The 24,283-nt window shown below is 38.9% G+C and overlaps 1 protein-coding gene across 6 annotated transcripts in view; it reads right to left on the bottom strand.

Moving 5' to 3' along the window:
- LOC145976668 (nephrin) overlaps positions 1-24,283 on the bottom strand; it is a 372,381-nt gene that overhangs the window by 58,634 nt on the left and 289,464 nt on the right. The gene's annotated exons all lie outside the window — the stretch shown is intronic.

Raw genomic sequence — 24,283 nt, 5'->3', positions numbered from 1 at the left:
AATAAATCACTTTTTTTTATTAAAAGAATGCGATCTCGTGTATCATCACAATTTGAATTTTCATCGTGCTTAAAAATGAGATTCCATTACATAACTGCAGGATACATAACTGTGTGTACACTTTGTATACTTCGGAATATGAAATCAGTATTAAAGGAGACACACACACACACACACACACACACACACACACACACACACACACACACACACACACACACACGATAGTCGCATAGCGTGCGATCATGGGATATGGTATAAAAAAAAAAAAAGAAAAAGAACAAGAGCGTACATTACAACACCGACGAACGTTTAACAATGCGTCACGCACGATCGTTCGCTCGCGTAATAATTCACGTTAGAGATTTATGCCTTGTTATACCTATATGTTTTCTTATTCGCTAATATTTTACTTTTTTCTTCTATTTAATCATCGATTTCTTTCGTCCGATAAAAGAATACAGAATATTTAAATATAAGAAATAAATGTTGCTTTAATAAATTTTAAAAGTGATTTCTTATGAAACTATTCAAATTAATCCAATCTGCGTAATATATGCAAATATTACATTTTTTAAGATTATTATTGAAATTATATTTTATTTTTAACAAATAAAATTAAATTTTATTCTTAACAAATATGATTATATAAATATATCTAACATACTAAAAATAAATTTGTAAGAAATAGATCAAGAATATATTTAAAAAGTGATGAAAAATGTGCTTTGATAGAAATTTTCAAACGAATGCGTGTCTACAATCGTGTATTACGATTTCTCGAAAAATCGCGAAATTCGTCAGAATAATAAGTTGATTTTCAAGATATCTCTAAAGTTTACGATGCAGGCGCGCCATCGGTTTTAGATGAAGTTGAAGCATCGCTGAGAGGAACGTTACAAAAATGCGCGACTATTTAATGCCTATAAATCTACTATAGCACGGCAAGAACTTCCGCCGGGGGAGTCTGTTTGCGCGCGGCATTTCCGAAACTACCGTGAAAGTTTCGAGCTCTCGTAGGAAGGGGATGGTAATTCGCAATGGTACGGCACGGTGTAGCTACAGCGGGGGCGGTTCGTCGTAAATTCCTACAAATACTGTAACAGGTCGACGCGCTCTATATAACGGCCGACGCTCGTCCGTCGTTATATTACGGGGTTGTACGTCGTTATGAATTTTATGATCCTGCGCGCCATAAGTAATACGGGAATTTATAATCCTGCTCTTTCTCTTTTTGAATAGCGCCGCGGGCGTTTTGCGAAATTCGCGATCCGCACGCGCGATCGTCGTGCAGCTGGAAATTTTTATCTTACACGACGACCGCTGCGAAAAGATGACGCTATTCAGCGTTAATGAGAAGATTTCCGTCCCTTTCCTATTACATAATGAAGTAAAGTGAAGTACGGGATTTTAATTCGCAGACACATTTTATCGCCGCTGTGAGCGAATTCTCTCGAATTGAGAAAATTAAAATAATATTAATTAAAAATTATTCCTCTCATCTTTAATTTCAACGTAGGTATCTAACAAGTGTAAGATAGCAGAGATAATTAAAACGAGTTACGACCCAGCGTAACTCTTAATTCACTTTTGCGTTAAAAAAGATATATATTCAACAATGTACTCTGAGCAACATCGCTGAAAAGTTCACTGAATATCGGTATCGCATATAACGTGGTCTTGTTCAATATTTCTTGGTCGCAAATGGTATTATTATTCTATAGTTCTACGACTTCTATTTATGCGTCGCGATCGAACAAGATGGCACGTCCATCAAAGCCTGATCCCATCCGGGGAAGGGGTGAGCATTAAACGGAAATCGTCGACAGATGCGTCCGACCTGCAAAGTCGTAGGCAACCGAATTAATGACCAAAGATCTCTCTCGCAAAGAGTTAATTAGCTGGCTTAATACGAAATGCCGGGGCATGTCTCGCGGCCGGAAGCCGGCTTTTCACTTCCTCCCCCTATCGATCTATATATCCATCTATCTGTCTTGCGCATGAATCTGCGGCCGATTCCGCGCATATTACGCCGCTTGGACATCGGATGTGACGATCGTGCATTCCCGGTGCGTAGCTGCCCGGTACATAAAGGACGTGGCGACCGTTCGTTGTGCCCGCGGCACACCGGAAGCCAATCTGATAGAATGCGCAGACAATGAAGGCTCCTCTCTACCGGAGGAAGCTGGCGCCGTCGGCTTCGTACGCGCGCCCCATTGATTGATACGCGCAACGTACGGCCGGTTGCCCTTTGTGCCCTACCTTGCTCGCGAGGTGCATTCACCTTGGTCATATTACGGTTTAATTGAAGTTGATGCCGGCCGCCTGTAAAGGCCCGGACGATATATCGTGGCCGGGGATCTTGGGAAATGTAATTCGCTAGATTAAAGTGGAACGCCGGTCAAAGGATGTTAATCATTTTTAGTGCCGAACCCGGTGTCCCAAATTGTCCCACTCTTCTCGTCCACGCTCGAATCGGTCGCATGCTGATCGAACTATTCGGCTGATGAAATATACGGAATATACGGAAAATATAATTCTCCTTTTCGGAGTAATCGCGCAACGAATTAAACATATCAAGGAGATTGCATATGCAAGGTTAACGATATTTTACGTGTATCTTGTATGATGTATAAATTTTTAATATTAAATGATAATTGCACTTTGAAAATATATTTTTCTTGTCGGAAATTTTATTTTTATACGCAATGTCCCGATTAATTTCTCACAGGCTTCGATTGTTTGCGTGAGATTGTCGTGATAACGATTTATCGATATGAAACGGCTTCAGTAACTGTTGAATGCCGCAACGTCCAATATATCGAAAATCCGATTAAATCGAAAATGTCAATGAATCAATTTAATCGAAATAGGCAAAAATACAATTGTCTTTTCGATTATTTGAGTAATTCGATTTCGGGAACTGAACGACCAGTTTCCCGACCAGTCATTTATCAAATAAGCCAGCTTTAGAAACAAATTCGGATAGAATAACGATTAAATAGTCTGTAACGAAACGTACACTTAAATTTTCATTAAGTATCTAGTTGTAAATTTATCACATTTCTGCCACTAGTTTTCAAATTACGACAGCATTGTAAAGTATTTTTCTTTCTCTTTGAAATAAAACTAATAAATTTTGCAAGCCTCATAGAAATAGTTTCGCTTGTCTCGATACAATTCTTAACTTTAAAAAACTGAAAAATTCTTTTGAACAAAATTTGTTTTCTTGACAGGTGGCAGCTTGGAGCTTCTCAGAGATCTCCTCCTATAAATCCACATCCGCGTTAATAAATTCACATCGATGCATCTCGCGGGATAGCCGTTTTAATAAATCGAAATCATTATTATTGGATGTCTTTTCAGCCAGCTCGTAAAAATTGATCCTTATCGTCGAGAAAAACAAAGAGAGACACGCTTCCCGGATGTTCAATTAAAGCGAGCCGCTCAAATATGCGTCGATATACGGCGCGCCTAGATACACCGGCAATGCAGACGATCTCTCCCCCTTCCTCCCCTTCGGGATTTCACCGGGCCGCATGCACACGCATGCCGCCGCACACAACCTGCGTCTCTTATCGATTTCGCGATATCGGCGGGACGCTTCACCCGCGGTGCGCCGGTCTATGGCAATTTCCGCGGCTCTCGTATCCATTTGAATAGCTAGGATAACTTCGGGAGCTAACGTCGACGGGTAGAGTATATTACCCGCGCGCGCGATCGGTATTCTGGCACTCTCTCGGCCAAACTACTTCCGATCGAGGATGGGTATGGAGGGGAATCGGCGGGTTGGGCGGGCCTTGGAATTCATCGGCTGCCGAGGCGCGTTAAGCGTATCGCTTCCGTTCATCCGGAAACAGCTTCGATATAAATCGAGGCCATTTCGGCCGAAATGAACTCGTTGCGCTCTGAATTCCGTACATATTTCTCGCACGTCTCTTTCCGAGTTTCATATTTTTGTGAAATCGACCGATTAGGTACGTGCTCTGCTGTACCATACCGCGAGTCGAAGGGCGGTGAAAGAGAGAGAAAGGGATAATCACGCGTCAGAAACTAATTCTGAAAGGGCAATCCATTGCAAGCGGATTGCGAGAAAAATGGTGCATAGTTTGGAAATATGAATTTTTCGCTAAATTGCGACAGATGAGAGATGATGAAATTCAAGAATCTGATTTAACGCAACATCAAGCGGATTTACGCGAATCAATAGAGTTATATCATTTTTCACGTTATGAAACGTATCATGAAAAGAGAATTCTGCCGCGAGAAAATTTTCAACGTCATTGATCGCAGAGACTTGTTAATCCGTCAACGTGCAAGCGAGTTATAACCATAATCGGGGAACATATACATTACTTACGATGTTAATCCCAAAAAGGCAAAAGCTGCATAAAGACTGCCTTTTAGGTATTTGACACTTAAGTACGTTGCACGCCGCGCATATGATACGATATTGACGCAGCATTGAATTTTAATTCCTTCGATGGTCAGGCAGATTAAGCGCTTCAATTTTTCTCGGGATTTTCGCGTGAAATGAATGGCAGATATTCAACGTACTACAGAAGCGACATTGCTTCTCGACGTTGCCGGGAACATCGAGAAATTTCAATTAAACTAGCGCTGGATGCCACCACGCTGCGACGCTGCGCTCGATCAAGAAGCTTCTATCGATTTGGAACATATATATGTAGGGAGAGGGAGAGAGCAGGAGTGTCCCCGATCAATCATGTTTGCTATGCGAGAACATTTAAGCCGAATTGTACGTTGTGAGAAATGCGATAGATTCGATAATTAAGAAATTAAGGGAATTCCTCATTGAACGGCGAATTCTTACACGATACAGCGCCCTCATCTAAATTCTCATCCCGTATCTCTCTCTATCACGTTATTTATAAAGAAGAAGCACTGCTTTTTCTACTTTACTAACATTTCAAGTACATAGGACCGAAATTTTTGGGCAGGTGCCATTTATTAATTAGACTACTAAACTCAATTTTCACAGTTCCACAAGTTTTTATTATGCAGTCCGCTATTGGGTATGCTATTGTCTTAAGCATAAAAACTACAAAACATTTATACAAGGCTTATGTCTTTATGAGGTGATAGCTTTAGACGCCATGTTGATCTAAGAAGTCGATAAATAAATATATAATTTTATACTCTTTTTTCTTTCTTAGTATATAATCGGTTTCGCCGTGTCCGTTTGCATTTATACTTCAACCGTAGAAAAGGATTTTTAATTCTATGCAGGCAATAAAAAATGGCACTTACTCAAAAATTACAGTGTTTTGTCGATAAAACAGATAGGTTGAGGGATCCCGTTAAGGATGTTTTGTACCTATTTTCAAAATATTGAGAATTTAATGAAAATTAAAGCGTTCACAAGTTATAAGGATTTTAATTTGCACCGAATTAACATGTGTTCTTATGGGAAACGTATAACCACGTCGATTCAAATGACAAAAACACATGGAAATAATATTGAGAATTTGTTTAAAATTTGCAAAAGTGTAGTTTAGATACAGAGGAAATATTTGGTCAAATAATATTATACAAGTACTAACTGGTTAAAAAGATATTAAATATAATTCAATTAAATTAGCCATGTATCTGACACAAGGCGAAATTCTCTGTGAAAGTTTGGCAACATCGCACTCGGCTGAGAAGAATGAGAGAGACGGGAATAGTGCCGAAGCATGTTGAAGCTGTATACTTAGAGCAAATTGCGAAAAAATACTAATATATATATACGAACTAACATTACACCTCGAGCAATTTCTGAAAATCTGTCAACCTACAAATGCGTATAAGCCATCGATTGATATAAGCAGTATAAGTTTCGTGTGTAGAGCGCGAAGTCCGGCCAACTTATGAAAAATTACAACGTTGTCACATTTCACGCTCGCCAGAGACATGACAAATTATTAAATTTATTGATTAAATTGCTATAAATAATGCATTTTTTTAATTAATAAATGTTTTGATATTTATTCTGACACTTTAAACCACTCAGTATCATTAAATTATTTTATTCTCAAAAATGAAATTTCGTGTTGTCAAGTTGAATTTGAGGTATCGTCACTGCCAAAAGTTAATCATTTCGATTAACAAAATTCGGAATATTTCAGTAAAAACGCAATAAATATTAAAAAATACTCTGCACTGTAGCTAAGATCAAATTGTAATATTCCACGCAATTTCTCATACTCAAAATACACCAAAAGTGGATATATTCGTCAATATTGATTTTCAGCTACTTTTTGCTGGGATTGTACATACAAAACATCCTTAAGAAGCAAGAGAGAATTAAAGTCAATCGACACTCGCTCGACAAGACCAGAAAGTTTAACGCTATTTTTAAAAAGTTTCGCAAACACGTTTGAAACCAGAGATTTCCTCCAACGTATTATTTCTTCTAGTAGACTGACGTAATGTCTATCGTCGAAAGGAAGTGAAATTCAGAGGCAGTAACATTGTACGCGCATAAACTATGTAACACGACAGTCTCTTCAGGACAATTTCGAGTATTCGTGTGTTGTCAGAGTGTACAGGAATTTTGCATCGCCGTTAGCACCAACACCCGCCAACTATTACCATCACCACCTTACTAGCGACAGTAACTGCCAGCAGTAGCAGCGGCAGTAGTAGTAGCAACAGCGAGAACGTCACTTCTATCTTCTCTCCTTCGGGCAACTCGGGGAAGCGATTTGCATATTCATTAAACACCCACCAAGCCTACATATAGGCGCCATTCGCTTTGCACCCTCGTCTATATCGAGCACTTTTGCATTGCTAGATGCTCTCTTTCGCGGGGGGACGCGCATAATGTCCGACAAGCGCATGGATGAATCGGCGGGGCTAAAGGACTTGTCATCGCCGGTAAGAACCGGGGCGTCTGTCGTTAACGAGCGAAATTTAAGACGTATTTGCATTCGGATCGTTGCCACTTGGCGCAAGTTGATAACGACTGGATCCGTCGCTGTGGCCTTCATCGGCCTCGCAGCGTAATGTACGTTCGCCAGTGTACTTGCAGTTACCAAGGGTGTGCAGTAAGAACTGCTTTCTATCTCCCTACGACCTGCCACTGCAAGTAGCTCCACGCCTTTCGAGCTAGCGTTCGCCTCTGTTCGTAATTAATTCGGGGGTTGCTGTACGTATCGCCTTCTCTCTTCAGCGGCGACCGGAGGTAAGTTCGAAAGCGGAAGCAAAAGAGCGGGGCGTGCCAAATGGAGAACGAGGTGCCAGGCGAATGGTGGAGAAGAGAGCGAGAAAAGCAAAAGAGAGAGAAAGAGAGAGAGAGAGAGAGGGAGAAGAAGAGCCGACTTTCTAGCCCCGTAAGAGTTCTACGACGATGCCAGTCGGCGAGCACCAGCGCCGAATTATGCATTTTCTTGTCGTCCCGTCGAATAAGAGCCAACTGAATATTAATGCCACCGGTGTAATAGTTTGTAAACTAGGTCTCCGGCTGTTAGGGGGATCGTCGTCTCTCGTCGTTAGTGCGCATAAATGTGCGCACCGTGGGCGCCGTCCGCGGAATACGACATCGCGGTGAATGACTTATATCGTCGAGTCCCAGGAGCACCCGAGAGATGAATAATTAGATAAACAGACGGAATTTACTTTGAACCTTTGAGAGAGACAATTAAATTCTTTCAGATTCTTAATAAGATTGATAATAACTAAAATGAAAATAAATGGCTAAAGTAAAATGAATTTTTGTGATGCATCGGAAACATGATTGAAAATTGTCTCTTGTATAAAAGAAATTTTTCATATTTCTCAAACATAGTTTCCATTTTTATACTGACATAACATTTTATCTAATAAATTTTGAAAACAAGTATAGTAAATGTATATCTACGTTAATCGATAACAGATAAATGCAATAATAAGAAGATAATTAAAAAGTCAAGACTATTTGTATCCTTTATCGAGTACAAATTTACAAGAATTATTTTTTTAATTTCTTGATATCGCAAATTTCAAAGACACGCGCGGAAACTTAAAGATCTTCGAAATACTAGCAGTGTCGAATCGAAGTAGCTGCGAGTCGATGAATTGAAAGAAATTGAAGACTGGCTTGTAACTGGTTATCTATAACGTCCACGCGTGGCTCAAGTTATCAAGATATTATTAACGGTAGTTTCAACAAACGGTTCAACTTTATTCCAGATGCTTAATGCACGAGTACAAACACGAGAGAACGGATCTCTACGCACATTACGGTTCATAAGATAATAAGAGCATCCGTTCGTCGATAACGTTCAACTATATTTTCAATCATGAGCAGAACTATGGCTTCCCTCATTTGCAATCCCATTTCCTATACCTCCGCATTATCCATCTCTTATGCTCTACCGCTGTCTCTTGTTCGTCTCTTTCCACCGTATTCCAGTGCGTTCTCTCATGTTTCGTTTCTGACGACAGTCGAACAATCCATACGGCACGACGCCCATTATTCATACCTATTTCTGCATCGCTGCTTTCTTTTTCTCCTTTTCTCTCCATCTCTTTCCATTTTGCAAATAACTCTTCATTTTCCGACAACGCGGCCTCACTTTTCTTTCTTGGTTTCTTTTCTTTTCTGTTCACGTTCGAAAAGGCCCGAGTATTGTTCGATAAAAGACAAAATAATCACGCGGTGCAGTAGCTTTTATGTCAACGTAATGCGGCAATATTGATAATAAATTTTTCAGTTTGCAGCATGTGTCATAAAGATATTGATTTTATGAAAAAATATATATATATACAATATATATATGATATATCCAATATATTTTATAAAGAATTTTATAAAAAAATTTTTCAAATGTAAATTTTTTAGGAATTAAAAAATATATAACTGATAAATAAATTATATATATTATTACATATTAGTGTGTGTTATAAATAAATTATATATTATTATATATTAATATATTTAAAAATTTTAGATTGAACAATGCGAATTACATTCGTAATGGTTTTTAAAGAGCGCTCTCCATGTCACGACGAGAGACGGGTTTTATGGGTAAAATTGGTGTTTGTAGTTAGTGCTGTTGCCATACTACGTTGCATAATAATAATAGCACATTTGCATGGTTCGTATTGTGCTTTCAGATAGATATTATTATATCTATGTTCTCTATGAGTGGACGATGTTATTACGTTACCGTGACGTAAAAGAGGGTCCTTGTTTCGTCCGAGTTACGCGTATGACAAACGATTTGTTTTACATGTCGCGTATATTTATTTACGCGTTATTAATGCACCGTATGACGAGACTCAGTTACTTTACGTACACATACATCGAGACCGTTTGCTCTTTATATATTTTCCATTACTTAGCCTCCGGGCAAGTCGCTAGTATATCATACTGAGTTATCTGATGATAGAAAATTCTTTCTTTTTTTTTAATCATACACGATAATATTTTCTGTACATTGCCATTCGCACTCGATAATTGTATAAAACATAGTATAGAAAGTCTCTTTTTAATTCTGTTCCATTAGATAGCGTACATATACAGAGTGTTTCTTAATAAGTGCGAAAACATTTAGGAGATGATTCTTTGTGAAAATTAAGGGGGATTTTTCATACAAACATATACTCCTACATCCCTCCCTGTGGAGTTACACCCCTCCAAAAATGGGAGTAAATATTAGGTTTTTATTTTTTTCTCAAATTTGGAACAAGTTAAAGAAATTAAATTAGATGGATATTTTCTACTAGTAAAAAGGTTATTTATTAATATTTTTTCAGCCTCCCATATTGTTATAGGGGATGAAACTAGCAACCCCTATTCAATTTTTTATTTGAACCTTTTATAATGTTTATATGAAAAACTCCCCTTAATTTTCGACAAAGAATCGTCTCCTAAAATTTTTCGCACTTATTAAGAAACACCCTGTAATTCAAATATTGTGTTTCGGGAAAGAATATATCTGTGATGAGAATTTGTTATATAAAAATCCAGCATGTTTATTTATTTCCGAAATCTATTTCCATAAACGAACCATCTCCGCATTGCTCTCTCACATTGGACGAAAAAGATGCCGAATTTATATGAGTTTATTGCGGTCGAATTTTCACGAGTAGTTTGGGCCATCACATTTTCTTGGTTGAGAGAGACGGATTTACTCTTGTCCTAGAAAACTGCAAAGAGCCCGTAAACGACCGGAAACTTTCGAATTATAGCGTATGTACACATACCGCGCTTGTACGTGTTTTTTCCAAGCTTTCGAGTGTACGAAAACCGTGTCCGTGTGTAGAGGAACGAACGTCGCCAGGATCTCCACCTATCGTCTCCGCTTTATCCCACATTGTCCTCGAGGACGATCGTTAAGCTGCCACTCCCCGGCCACATTAACACGTCGACTTCGGTCCCGTCATCAACCCGTGGATCTACGACGAGTTGATACGTCTCCGGACCCGTTCCCGTCGTTCAGAACACTCGTAATCCTCGACAATGAGCGGCAGAACCGTGATCAACTCTTCATTGCTCTGTCCGGTTTGTAGACTAGAATTAATTCTCTGTCTCTCTCTCTTCCTTTCTCTCTTTTTCTTTTTTTATTAATAATCTTGTAATATACTGCAATAATCAAGATTATATGAGAGCAAGTTTGTTAAATTTGTGTTAAAAATAAATTGTGAAAATCCCAAACAAGAACATAATCAAGCAAAAAGTATTAAGGAATCTCTATTTTTAATTTATGCTAAATATGTAGCTTTTTTAAAAATCGATAAATCTTTTTCAATAAAATTGTCTTCTGAAATCTCTTGATAGTTGTATATTTGAAATAATTTTACAATCTATATACCACAGTAATTAAAATTGCATGGTATAACTTCGTCGATAATTTTCCGAAAGAAATTCCAAACAAAAGGAAAATATTAAAGAATTTCTAAAAACTTATAGGTTATTAGATCATATAAAATATATAGCTATCTCGAAAACTAATAAATATTTTTAAATAAAATTATTCTTCAGGATTTTTTTAATAGTTGTAGATTTAAAATTCAAACTTCTCTAAATTTTTTTATATAAATTTGATTTTGAGAGCTTTTGATATTTTAATTCTCAGTTATTTTTGAATGTACCTATTTATAAAAAATCACTAATTTAAAAAAAATTTCGTTTTTACTGGATCAATTGCCTATCACATTTCCTTTCCCATCTTTCCTTGCCCTCGCGTTAAATAGATATTAGTAATCTGAAAATTGAGAAGCTCTTTATGTTAAACATGTTAATTGATAATGAAGCCTTACTATATAGTGAATCAGGAAATAACAGTGCACGATAGCAAGCTCTGGTTACTTGTATCGCTATTAATCGACCAGGTTTCTGCTTGCATTATCGGAATATATGACTATCGGTATATGTGTATGTATGTAAAATAATCTAACATAAGACAGCATTAAATTATTAGAGTTGGAAAAATATCTCTATTATCTCCCCTACAGTTATATCGCTTCTCCCAATTTTCCTCTTCACTGATAAATCAATCATTATAATTATCATTAATTATTTGCGCAATTGATTTGCTATTGCGCATATTATTAACAGAAATAATAGACGCTTGAAAATATTGAGTATCTCTTTTCCAATTGATTTTATTTTCCGATTCGACTGATATAAACATAAATTGGCATTTGATCCGCTGGGGGCTCGGGGTAGTTCAATCAATATATATTTCCGCTAAAAAATATTCGGAATATCAATCCCGTTTTATCGGGATTATGACTGGCATGTTCGAAATAATCGGTTTGCTCGACTTTAATTTATACTAATAGCGGATCAGCGTTGAAGCTCAAAACCTGTTATATCGCGGATGTTATTGCGTTTATCTCACGGCGTTTACCTGTTGCCGGAAAATGCGCGCGTTCGGTTAGTCACCGCGGAAATTAGCCCGAATTATCCCGAAGCAACAGCCGGGAACGAGGAGTAAAGGCATGATTATTCATTGCTGTGACCAATAGCGATATTATGATCCCGCGGTCTTCTTCTCCAAGTTCGCAATTATTCAAGAAGAGGGGGAGGAGGCGAGGGAAGAACGAGGGTAGCTCTTTTGATCGCATTCGGTACCGAGCCTTTAATTTCGCGTGCGAATGGAAGGGGAATAACCTGGCAACTTTCTCTCTCTCTCTCTCTATCTCTCTCTCTCTTCGTTTCGCTCTCTACTCGACCACCTCTATCCACTTGCATGCCTAATACGATGGTTGGTAATTAACTCGCAAATTACGAGACCATGGCGTTGGAACTTTCCGCGGTTCCAAGTAGACTCGAATACCGTAGGTTTCTAACTAGGAAATAGGAAGAAGGAGAGTAATAAGAGAGAGAAAGCCTTTAAAGACAGATGCTTGTGATCGAATACCCAAAGAATTTTGTGTCAACAAACGGCCTAAAGTATTTTCCGTGATTACGTAAGCCCTACCTGGCATAAGACCGTTTGTCCCAACGGACGGAGAAATCCAGTAAGGGAGAAAAAGGGGAAGAAGAAAGATGTCTATTGGATCGTGTCGATAATATGTCCTGAATTAGTCGAAATATTGACGTATCTTTTATTACAAATAAAGTATGAAGTAAATATATTTAAAAGCGGGTGCATCACCCCATAATAGCGCGTTTCTTCGTCTGATCTCGTGTGAATTCGATGACTCGTGTGATGATGATGACGAATACGAACCATTGAATTCATGTCGATTTACTCAGGAAGAATGACACATGGTTGAGAGCGCAACCCCTTTCACAACATCCAGAAATTGATGGCATAATACAAGGATAATACAAGGATAGCGGCGTTTAAACCACCCTTTCGCTCTCTCGTTTGTCCTAATTATCATGAAGAACTTTTTTCACCACCAATATTTTCTCTCTTCCGGAAATTTTACGACGGCGCGTTTCTATTTCAAGAACGAGAAATATTTCGAAGTTAACCGACAATGAGTCGAGAATGGCCGTCAAATATTCACGTGTACTCGAATTAAGCGCGTTTGTACGAAAATCGGCCACGATATCAGACGTACGATTAAACTTTTATCGCGCTGCAAACTTTATTCGCGCGTACCGCTTTCCCACTTAAAGTGGGAGATAATAATCGAAACTTTTGGTGGAAAATTCTCATGAGCTCTCGATGACGAGCAGTCGTTCGCGAAAGTTTGGAATAAGCCTCGATCCTCCGATCTTGAAAATTCCCGGTTTCATTTCGGTCGCGCGCAATTTCGGTTTAAAGAGAACCGACATTGGGGGATAATGTCGGCGGCGGTACGGGCAATGGATGGCGAGAGGGATGGTAGGGCGAGAAGGGGACGGGGGAGAAGCGCCACTCGTAACAAACAAGGCGTACCGTAGAGACAAGAGCATTGTCCCTCGACTGTATGCAACTAACCCGCGGTATAATGTACTCCCACCCCATCCTCCTTGGCGTCGCGCGAAACCAGGGGGGGGAGGTGCGGAGGGGGAGGAGGATGTACCTTACGCTCGCAACTACCGTACTACAGATCCAGAGGCGCCGTTACCTTCTATTATACCGTTCCTATACCGGGTAGCGTCGCTGTGCGAAACAACCGACTAAATGAAGACACATTGCTTTCATTATGAACTACCTAGTATACGGCTGACGCCGCACAGCCGACCCTTCCCGTTCTCTCGGGCCTTACCTACGATTATCTCTAGGAATAAGCTAGCCGGTAGATACATAAACTCTTCTTGTTAGAATGCATCGCGCCCTTCCGCACTTTTCATACAATGATTCCTAATTCGTGGCAAAAATTTTAGGGTGCATGTTTAAATAAAGAGTCCAAATTAGTCAATCGAATAGTCAAATTTTTGAAGAATTTATTTTTTCTTAATGTAATCAGAATCTGATGGCATAATTTGATATGCAGAAATAATAAGGATTCTCAATAAAAGTTTAAATAAATGATTAGCTTTCTCAAATAGCATAAATAGTAAGATCATGTCTCTTTGATAACATGTAAATAAAAAAATTATGAAATAATTTTCATTAATATATGTAAATTTTTTTTTACATATAAAATTATTAAAATACGCTATAAGTGATATCCTCATATTTTCTTTCATCTATGGGTAGCGGAATAATGTGGATACTAGTGGAAGCGGAGACACTGTGCATGTATAACGGCTGAAAAAGTACGTGCAAAGTACACATCAAAACCCCGACAAAACCGCGAGCTGTCAGGAACATCGGACGTTTTCGTGGACTCTTCCCCTTCCCCCCCCCCCTCTCTCTTTCTCACTCTGTCTCTCTCCTCATCGCGGGGCGTACGCGTTTCTTGTTACTGTCGTTATCAGCAGCTACCCTCCATCGGTCTGGCATTCGCGGGTGCAGCGGCGAATTATGGTTCGTCAAATATAAACCCGCGGGGCGTCCGTTTCTGCGCAACGTCGCCCCCCGCGGGGGAGCGATTTATTAAGGGACAAAAACGGGCCTTTAAGAACGTTCGTGCGGATATGAGGAATGGAACGAGATGCCGCTACTAAAAGACATTTGTCTTATTCAAATGGCAGCGAGAAGGGCAGGAAGAAGTTGAGGGAAGAAACGCGAGATACGAGAGCGAGGTGCTCGCGATGAGGAGATTGTAGGTAGAATGTGAAACACAGACAGCACATCTTCTCCTCTCCCCCCCCCCTCCTCCCTCGTCCATTCCCTCCCCTCTCTCCCTCCTTTCAACTCCCTTTTCGTTCCCTCGCGCGATATCCTCCTCCTCGTCTACCATTTCACCACTCGTCTCCTCTTCCTCTTCTGTCGTCGTCCCGTTGTCCTCCCGGCGAACTCGTCGCTTACAAGCTCACCGCTGGGACCGACTCTGCAGTTTCCACTGTTTTTCACGTAATTAGAAGCCGGATAATTTATTTAACAACGCTCGACGCGCGGTCGCGCAACTTTTATTGTTTCGTGACTCCCGGCGGGTTGACGACGGACCGGGGCTTGAGGACGCAAGAAAACTAGATTGCGACGTGGATGCCACGTTGCTTGGCGCTGGGAAGCGCCGTGAACCGCCCCTTTGACATTCACGGACTCATTCACCTTCGGGAGGGGGTGGCGGTTTAGATGCAGAGTCAACCTGGTTACTAAAGATACGACGATTACAATTGTGTAATTACGGCGCGGGTATAATGTATGTATATCTTTTTCTTTCGTTAGAGAAGTTATCAGTTGCAAGGAAATAAATTCCACTACCAATTTTACAACTATCTATAATAATAGATTGTCTAGAATGACGAGCCGTTTTTATCTTAGAAGAAATTATATATTTAAATAAATTAATATTAATTTTCAATTTTTTAAGATTATATTATTATATAGCTATCGAAAAAATTATAGGCATTTAAAAGATTCTTTCGAATTGCATCAATACTCGTATTAAACGAACGGGTATTAATTAACATGCGTGCATTAATTTTAATATTATTCAAAATATTCCAGACTCTGTTCAGATCGTTCCATTGCATTTTATTTGAAAGTACAAATATTCATTATGCATCCCCTTGTTTAATCCCAGAGGCAGGACATGTTGCGTGACGCTCTTCATCGATTTGCTGCTATCTAGAGATTAGAGTTTTCTTCGAAGATAACTGCGACGTCTCATTTTTTTTGCAACTCTTATAGCTCCTGTCCATGAACCGATCCGAACGTCAGCGGGCTTAACGTCGCGCGTTGACAACGTCGTGTCGCGTCGTTACGCTCTTCTCAACCGAGTGTTGCTCGTTAACCGGGCATAAAAATACGCGACGTCGGTCCGTCGCGTGACGAGGAAGCTCGCGCTCGATTTTCACTGTTTTTTTTTACATTTTGTTTTTTTCCCTCTATCAGTCACGAGTCCCGATTTTTCGACTAGAGTCGCTTCGCGCGACACATGTTCTTTTTTTTTTTTTTATAAATATGCGTGTCCTAACGCAGACGGATCCGGATGCCGTTGCATTAGGGCGAAAGTAGGCGAACGCGACGAATGTCGACTGATATTTTTTGGCGCGCATATTATTCCGGAAAATTGGGGGCGATTATTATTTGTCACGCGTTGTCCACTTTCGCCGCTCCTGGAATTCCTAGACGAACTATTAACCGGCGAGTACGATGCGCGTTGTAGTCTCGACTTGGACTTCTTTCGGACGTACGCTCGTTCTCTCTTGCCCTCCCATTCAGATTGCGACGATTACACTGCGTTTTCCGTAGCACAGCATAACGATTACACCGTGCTCCGACGTAATTCATAATTTCATTCTGCCACGCTTTATCTCGCGAGCTATTTCGAGCAGCGATTACATATTTCGCCGTCGTGTACATCAGCGTGGTCCAGCGCGACTTTCGCGAAGCAGAAACCGTAATTGTGCTCGGCCAGACCTCCCGCGATAGCGCGCCTTTCATTGCGCTTCGCAATTATCCGGAATGCGAATTGGCTGAGCGGTATGTGTGTCGTTCTACGCTAACTTCCTCTATCTTGAACCGCTTTTCGCGAAGCTTTCTCGCTGGCTCTCCTTCGACCGTTCATTTTTTCCAGCTGACGGCGTTTTCTTCTTTTTTTCGCTAATTCTCGCGAAATATGCGATGCGCGTCGCTCGTCAAAATCGCGAAGCCAAAATGGATAATCGCGTTATCAGACGATATCAATGCGTCGAGAAATTACCATCCGTCATCGTCGTCAATCGTCGATATTTTGTGAGAAATTTTCCTGACAAGGATTTTTTACCCATTACGCGCGGCGCATTTTATCAAAGGCTTTCAATGGTAAATTCAATCAAAATTCGTCGAACCGAAATGACAGCTTCCGTGCGTGTACGAACGACTAGACGGACTGGTGGTCCGTAGATGGACAAGCATGGTCCAGCTAATAGCAGTTACGAAAGCAGTCCGTGTAGCGAGTCTGAAAAAACGTGATGAGACTACCAAACGACGTTAGAGGAAGAGTTAGATTCGAAGTTACATTTGGAAATATCGACAGGACGGACAGAGTTTCGAGAGTTCGAGAGTTTGAGAGTTCAATTAAACAACGGTTTTGCCAGTGATGATACAACACACGTATCGGAAAAAATTGTGCGGAGATATATAATGCCATTATCTTACTCGTTATCTATTATTATCTACGGTATTATCTTATATTATATAGTATCTTTGATTATTATTTTTTTAAACGTTGAAGCTTGAAATGTCAGACGAATTAAAATATGTTTCTTCCTTTGAGTGTTTAATTAATACGATTGAAGTAAAATGCAAATTTTACAAGTTTTTCTAGTTTCTTTAAATTTTAGTTTAAAAAAAAAACATCTTTCATTCGCTTCGGTTTAATTAAAGTACTAAAGATAATTTAAATAAATGTATGTTATAAGAAAAAATTTCTTTTTAGAGTTAATCCTGAAAGTCACATTTTTCACGATACTAATTTCTAGTGTGATTCAGGTCGATCTTGCAATTATCTTTAACTGGGTCTTATACCAGGAGAAGCAAACATTGCTCGGTGTGGTCCGATCAATACGCTTAAAGACTTAAGTCTTACATTTTGCATTGTCTAGTGGACTTAACTTCGCCCAAAGTCGACGTCTGACTCAACTCGCTATAGCATCACTGTGTTTGCCCGACTGCAAATTCTCGGCCCCACCTACATCTACTGAAACCTTTACAAAAGCATACACACATACGTACCTAAAATACACATGAATTATACAAACACACAATGTTTGTACAAAGACGAGAAAGATCGCGCGAAAATGACAAGGAAACACGATGTTACATTCCCCTTTTTTATAGCTTCGTTTGTGTTTTCGTGCGATATATTGTCACGCGTCGAACAAGTCATAGTCATTTTAGTTAAATATTTTACGTTTTACGAATTATTTCACACAGATAATGTAGACGTTAACCTTCTTCTAACTTCTAAATTGAAACATTAACTGATACTAATTATAAGATAAAACAATACACGGTTTATTTTTATCTGTATTTCCGAAACTTGATCAATAGGTAGCATAATTTTCAGATCTTTATACAGAAATAGATGTATAATTTATTTTTATTTTATATAATTTATTTTTATTATATAATTTATTTTTAGATATATATTTATTTTTATCGAGAAATAGATATATAATTCGGAACAGTTTTAATTTAAAAAAATGTATAGGTATAATCGAAAGAAAATTCACATTAGTAATAATTATTAATGTTATAATTATAATATTGAGTGGAAAGAGAAAAAAACATATAAATAGAAATGTCAATATCTCCTTAAATATTCCGTAAATAATCATAATGAATCTATAATGTCAGTATTAGCTCTCGACACGTTTCATTATGTATTTCCTCTTTTCAGACGCACACAAGGAACATTATGTATGCGGCGCTCCACCAATTGGCTTCCGCGCTAAAACGTTCCGAAATTTTTGCTCGACCTCCGCATGGGAACGTGCAAGCGAGTCGCTAAGTAAAAAAATAACAGACGTCTCGTTTTGCATGTAACATTTTGCAGCGCACAAGCGGAGTGTAGCAACCGCAACTCTTATGCAATATTTATACCGCGAGAGAGTCATTACGTGTACGTCTTCCGTTTGCGATCCCTCTTTCCTCGATCGCGCGACTACAACGTACTTTGTTTCTATTTTCGAATATTCAGGTGTGTACGATCGCATCGTGCAACGGCTGAGGAACGAGATCGGCGATAATTGCCGGTGAAATAGTAATGCAAATGTGCGATAGATTAGCATGTTGGCGTACACCGGTCGGGTGAGAACTGACGCTTCTTTCCCGAACGAATTTGCACGATAGAGGAAGTATAATGGCTTTCCGATATTTATAACAGACGCTCGTGAGGGAGATATCGCTTGAGGAAATCTCTATTTTTAATCGCAGCGAATTATAACGTGTCTCGTGCGTAAATTCTTCAAGAGGGTATCGATTTTTTTTTGTTTTGGAAAGAGAGCGCGACCACCCTCAAACTCGTTAGATTAACTTCCATCTTGAATATTAATGTTACGTCTCATAAACGCCGTCCACAGTAAACTTTTCCATAAATCATCTCGAGAGCAACTGGAAGAGGTATATAAAGTGAAGAAATATTTAGTGAGTTTACTTCATGAATAGTAATCGCAACTTTAAAAATATATCCTGCTCCGTCAGGCGGAGACGTGATTATAAAGATGAAAATGTAAATGTAACATTGACGTCATCTCGACGCTTCTAAAGCAGCCAAGTTGATACCACCTGTGATTACGGGATACCTAACGAAGCGCATCTCGTAATAACGCAAAATGCAACGATCGTCGCGTATACGAGTGCGCGCATATAGGAGATTTGACGTTAATGAAAACGCTCGCGTACACCAATTCAACTTCAAATTGAATTCGTTTATGATATTTCGTGACTTTACAGAGAACGATGCGACAACGAAAATACGACAAAGAGCTGCAGCTCCGGCTACAGCGAAATAGCCGACGTGAAATGAGGTTGGGACATCAGAAATTGGGATACAGCGCGCATGTATCTTCATTAAGCGCCGAAAAAATAGCAAGATATATATACATATTTACAAAATAATACATACGTAAAATCACCACTTATTCGATCGATGCTCTTCAACGGGGCATTTAATATTAACGATATTCTTTTATCGCGCAATTAAAAGTTTAAAAATTATGAAATTATTTCTTATTTTAATAAAAAGATTTTATTCGTAAGATTTCATAAAGCAAGGTATCCGTATAAAGGATCAAAGTTTTCGGCTCTACGGCACTTCAGAAGTTCAACCACTGTACGGCGGTTTTCAAGAATTTTAATATAACATTAATAACGTCAATATATATTGACTTTACCAAAGCGGCGTTATAACAAGGTACTTAAAAGTTTGCGGGTTCCGAAACCGAATTCGGCGATCGCATAATACAAAACATACAATGCGGTAAGCCGATTTTATGCCGAACGGATTTCAAGCCTTTCATCAAATCATCAAATGGGAGAGAGGCGAGGGGGAGAAATCATGAAATTACATCAAGTAATAGTATAATTTGAACGCGCAATAGCAACGCGGTGTATCATTAGTTCATTACTTATTTAATTTCATCAGGCGAGATTGCGTAACAGCTTTCTTCAATCAATAGCAATTTGCTTCAATTATCGTTTCGTAAGCGGCAATTTAGTGCGTCACTTTCTCGAGGAATATAAAAAACACTGAATTTGTGAAGATTATTTGTAATATTATCGATTCTCCGTTTTAATTAAATTTTATCTGGTATTTTATTGATTTGCTGATATGTTAAAGTGAAACGATTACCACAAATTAGGTATTCATGCAAGCCAATAATAATTATTATAAAGACAATTTTCGAGATTAAGGTAGGAGAAAATATTACCCACGCTCTCTTTTACTGTGTCAATTAAAATTTCAATTTCTCAAATTTCAGAATTTGTGGATCGTGAGAAATCTATATCAAAAGATGATAAGAAAGCTTTATCGAATATTACCAGGAAACTGAACTTTTCGCATTAAGCGAAAACGCGAATTTCATCAAAATATGACAGGCTGAAGTTGTATTTCTGTTTTTATTCGATCAACAGCTTTTGAGCAAGATTTTATGCCGCGACAAAACGCGAAATCGTTCTCAAATCGCGAAATTTCGTTTTTTGTCTGATTTTCATATTATTTCGTCCATTTGAGCACATATTTAACAATAAATGCAGAAGGCATCGGCATTAAACTATGATATAGTTCGCGACAGCGATTCGTTCTCCTTGCAAGAGGCCCCATGAAATGAATTGTCGCGCACTATACAAATTGAAACGAACTGGAAGCGGTGCCTTGTAAAATAATCGCTATCGATATCTCTCTCGACTCATATTTTTTCATATATTCAGATTTTAGAAACAAAAAATTTATTTTAGTTTTCAATTTTAGTTTTGTTCAATGATAGAGGAGAAATTTAATAATCTTTCCTTTTCTTCTACATTAAGATGTTAAATTCAAAGAAATCCTACTTTTTATTTTTCATAGTTGTGTTATTATTAATAAAAATCATTATAAAAAAATTTGTGAAGGCCATTTCTCCTCTTCTTTATAACCATAAAATATATCTATGCACTACAGTTATGAATAACAAAAGTCGATAATTCAACTAGAAAATAATGGAAAATCAGGTAAAACGCGATAAAATGCGAAATTTTGGAATCAAATCGCGAGAAACAGTCAAAACACGAAAAGTTCAGTTCCCTGAATATTACCTATCGAGATCTGTCTTAATTCAAATTTAGACATTTATGTTTCTAATATGTAAATTGACATTTGACATTAACAGTTAGCATCGTATGCGATTTACAGCCGTAAATTCGACGCTAAAAACCTGCGCTGAAGATAACCCACAATAATTCCACATTTCTTCCCACAAAACACTTTCCTTCAGATCGATACGACGCACGGAGACGTACAATGTCATCGTAACCCGCGCGGTCGGATATATATTTATCGACTCGCGTCAATTTTACAATCTAACGTGATTTACGAGGCGGATCCACCCGCGACGTTTTCAATGCCGGACGAAAACCGTTATGGAGAAAATCGGTTACGTGACGAACAACGTACGTACCGTGACCGTGAAATATGATCGGCGTTTGTGACAAAGTAGCTCCCTTTAAATCGTGCCACCGACCGGTGCGATACACCATTATCTGGCGGAATGTCTTTCAATAGGTATACACCACCTTGTATACACCACCAAGTTTTTTCCTCAATTTTTTCGTGTCTTTCTCTCTTTTCCTTCGAGCTTCGTAGCCCGTGATTCCTTCGTCTCGCGACTTTAGCGAAGTAATTCCGGAAGGGACGACACACTTTGGGGTAAATTCGCGCGACAGAATTCAGCAAGAGCATCAGCATATCCAACAAAGGATATGAACGATTTACGATTGTCGCCAGAGTTAACAGACAGAAGTATCGATGTTTGCTTATGGCTTTATGCGCATTGTAATTCCCACGGCTGTCCCAACGCGCCGGTTTCTCATTAATCGATGCTACACTCGCATTACCTTAATGAAAAGAGCGACGAGATGTCAAACTGATTACCGCGAATTAACTTGATTGAGATCGCGCCGTTTCTCGGTGGTCTATAAATTAATAAGCGACCGTACAGATCTCTGGAAGCTGCAATACTCGTTGCAGTCATCTGTCTACTTTAGGTCGTGCTAGCCATTTAACAGAGCATTTTCTGATCTTTTCCCAATTTAGACGTGACAGACAGAAAGAGCAAAACTTTGTCCACGAAGTGATAACGAAATCGAAACAGATAGCTTCAACTATAGGTTATATAACTGTCAGTTTGAAAATAATTATCCGAGCAGAGAAAGATCATTCTTGATACCATAAAATTCCGAAATTTAATTTCTATATACATACATGCTCTAATCTGCGAATGTACATGCAAAATCTAATATTTTACAGCATCATCCTTTCTTTTTTTTTCTCTATTTATCTGTCTATTTCGTGTTTTATCTACGTTTTCTCTCATGACGAAAGTTTCGAGATAAACTCCATAATTAAAATATCTTATTAACCCATTCAGACCTGAATTTTTTTTGGTAATGTAAAAAATTATATATTATTATTATTATTATTATTATTATTATTATTTTATTATTATTTATTATTTTTTTTATTATTATTATTTTTATTATTATTTAGTCCACCGAGAGATCGCAGGGAAACTAATTCTAAAAAATAACTATTTCACATGATTTTAAAGTTTTTGTGCATAATTATGTACATAGGGTCTGAATGGGTTAATCGACTATTTTTATTTCTTTCTTCTTGAAATTTAAATAACCAGATTTCGTCTTAAATTTCTGAGTTACACCTCTTAAAAGATGCATATAAGTTTTGACAAAAGATAAGATAAAATACAAATTTTTTTCCTAAATAAAGATCTCTTCCCACATATGTAACATCTTTTCTTGTCCTTGAAGTTTTTAATACACGCGATTTTGAGGTGCGTGAAACACATAATCTGTATATATTTCTTCTATTGTCCAAATCTGGAAAGCGTACGCACCGAAACGAGCAGTTCCGGCGCGTTCGTCTTGTCTGCAACTTTATTCGAGGGACAGACAGCCAATTGCGGAGAATGGAGAAATTTATCTGACGAGTGTGTGACTATGCCTGCCGATTTGATTGCGGTCAGCGTATCGAGGGAAACGTCAAACAAACGACCCGTCGCTTTTTCATTCGGACTTTCAATTCGACGTTGTGAATTGTGGCTCGCGATCCGACGATTTGATCTGGCTATCGCCGGCGTGTCAACGAACAATCTTTTAGTAGTCCGGTACTCGTGCGAGTGCTTTCCCTCGCGCGATCCAAGAATAATATTTGCGACGAAAAATGCCTCTCAAACTGCTATTCTGAAGATCTGTCTTGACGACTTGTGTACGGCACAAATGCGTTTCCGAATATTCACTTAAACTTATATTTGCTCCATCATGTATTTACGTTTAGGCGTTCGGCGTAATATCAAAGACGCAGCAAAACTTTTCGGTACGAAACTTTCGAGATTGACCTAGGAAAGTTTAGGAAGTCCCAGTATAACCGATTTTCCCCCACCCCTCCCCCCTCCCTAACTCAGTTGCTATTTGTTTTATGCTAACATGGAGTTAATTACACCGATGCCGGAGTTGATGTTTGGGGTGCTTGATTATATTTCGCGAAACTGCGTTTAATTGCATTTTCATACGATTACGAGAAACTTACTGTGATATTAAGACGACGACTTTTCGGGTTCCAAGATTAATCTTTTTTTTTTTTTACCGTCCCAAACACAAGAACGATATATTAAAGAGAATATTATCCCTTCTCTCATATGTTGCACATGATACATGGTATGTAAAAAGTTGGAAAATAAATGCGAGCAAAATTTTTCTGGCGTTTCTTGATAATGGCAGACCTACAATTTAAATTTCATTAGTCAGCCGGCATAGATACGCCCCCGCTTAATACGCTCGCAATAATTCGGTCGGTGGAATGTTTGCGGAGAGAGGTCGTAAATATGAGAGTCACCCTTAACCGGCCTCTCTTGGTTTGTATATTTTTTGCTCTCGCCTTCTCGGATTCGTGTGCTCGGTCGAGCTCACATTTTCGCAAAGGGGCCGGCTCGTATCGTGCTCAGCCATCGAGAAATCGACGGCCAGCTCGCGCAACACACGAAAGCGGCACCGCAACTCGGTACACGCGAGTGTAGCACGCGTGTGAATATCGCTTACGTGGACCAGGCTTTGCGCTTACGTGGACCAGGCTCTTCCTATCGTCGCCCTTATCGTGACGT

This window comes from Camponotus vicinus, unplaced genomic scaffold (genome assembly GCF_025532165.1).
Source record: "Camponotus vicinus isolate PSW18456_S1 unplaced genomic scaffold, iyCamVici1.0 SCAF_9, whole genome shotgun sequence".
Taxonomy (NCBI): domain Eukaryota; kingdom Metazoa; phylum Arthropoda; class Insecta; order Hymenoptera; family Formicidae; genus Camponotus; species Camponotus vicinus.
Note: the sequence above shows the minus strand (reverse complement) of the source record. Positions and strands in the feature narration are given on the sequence as shown.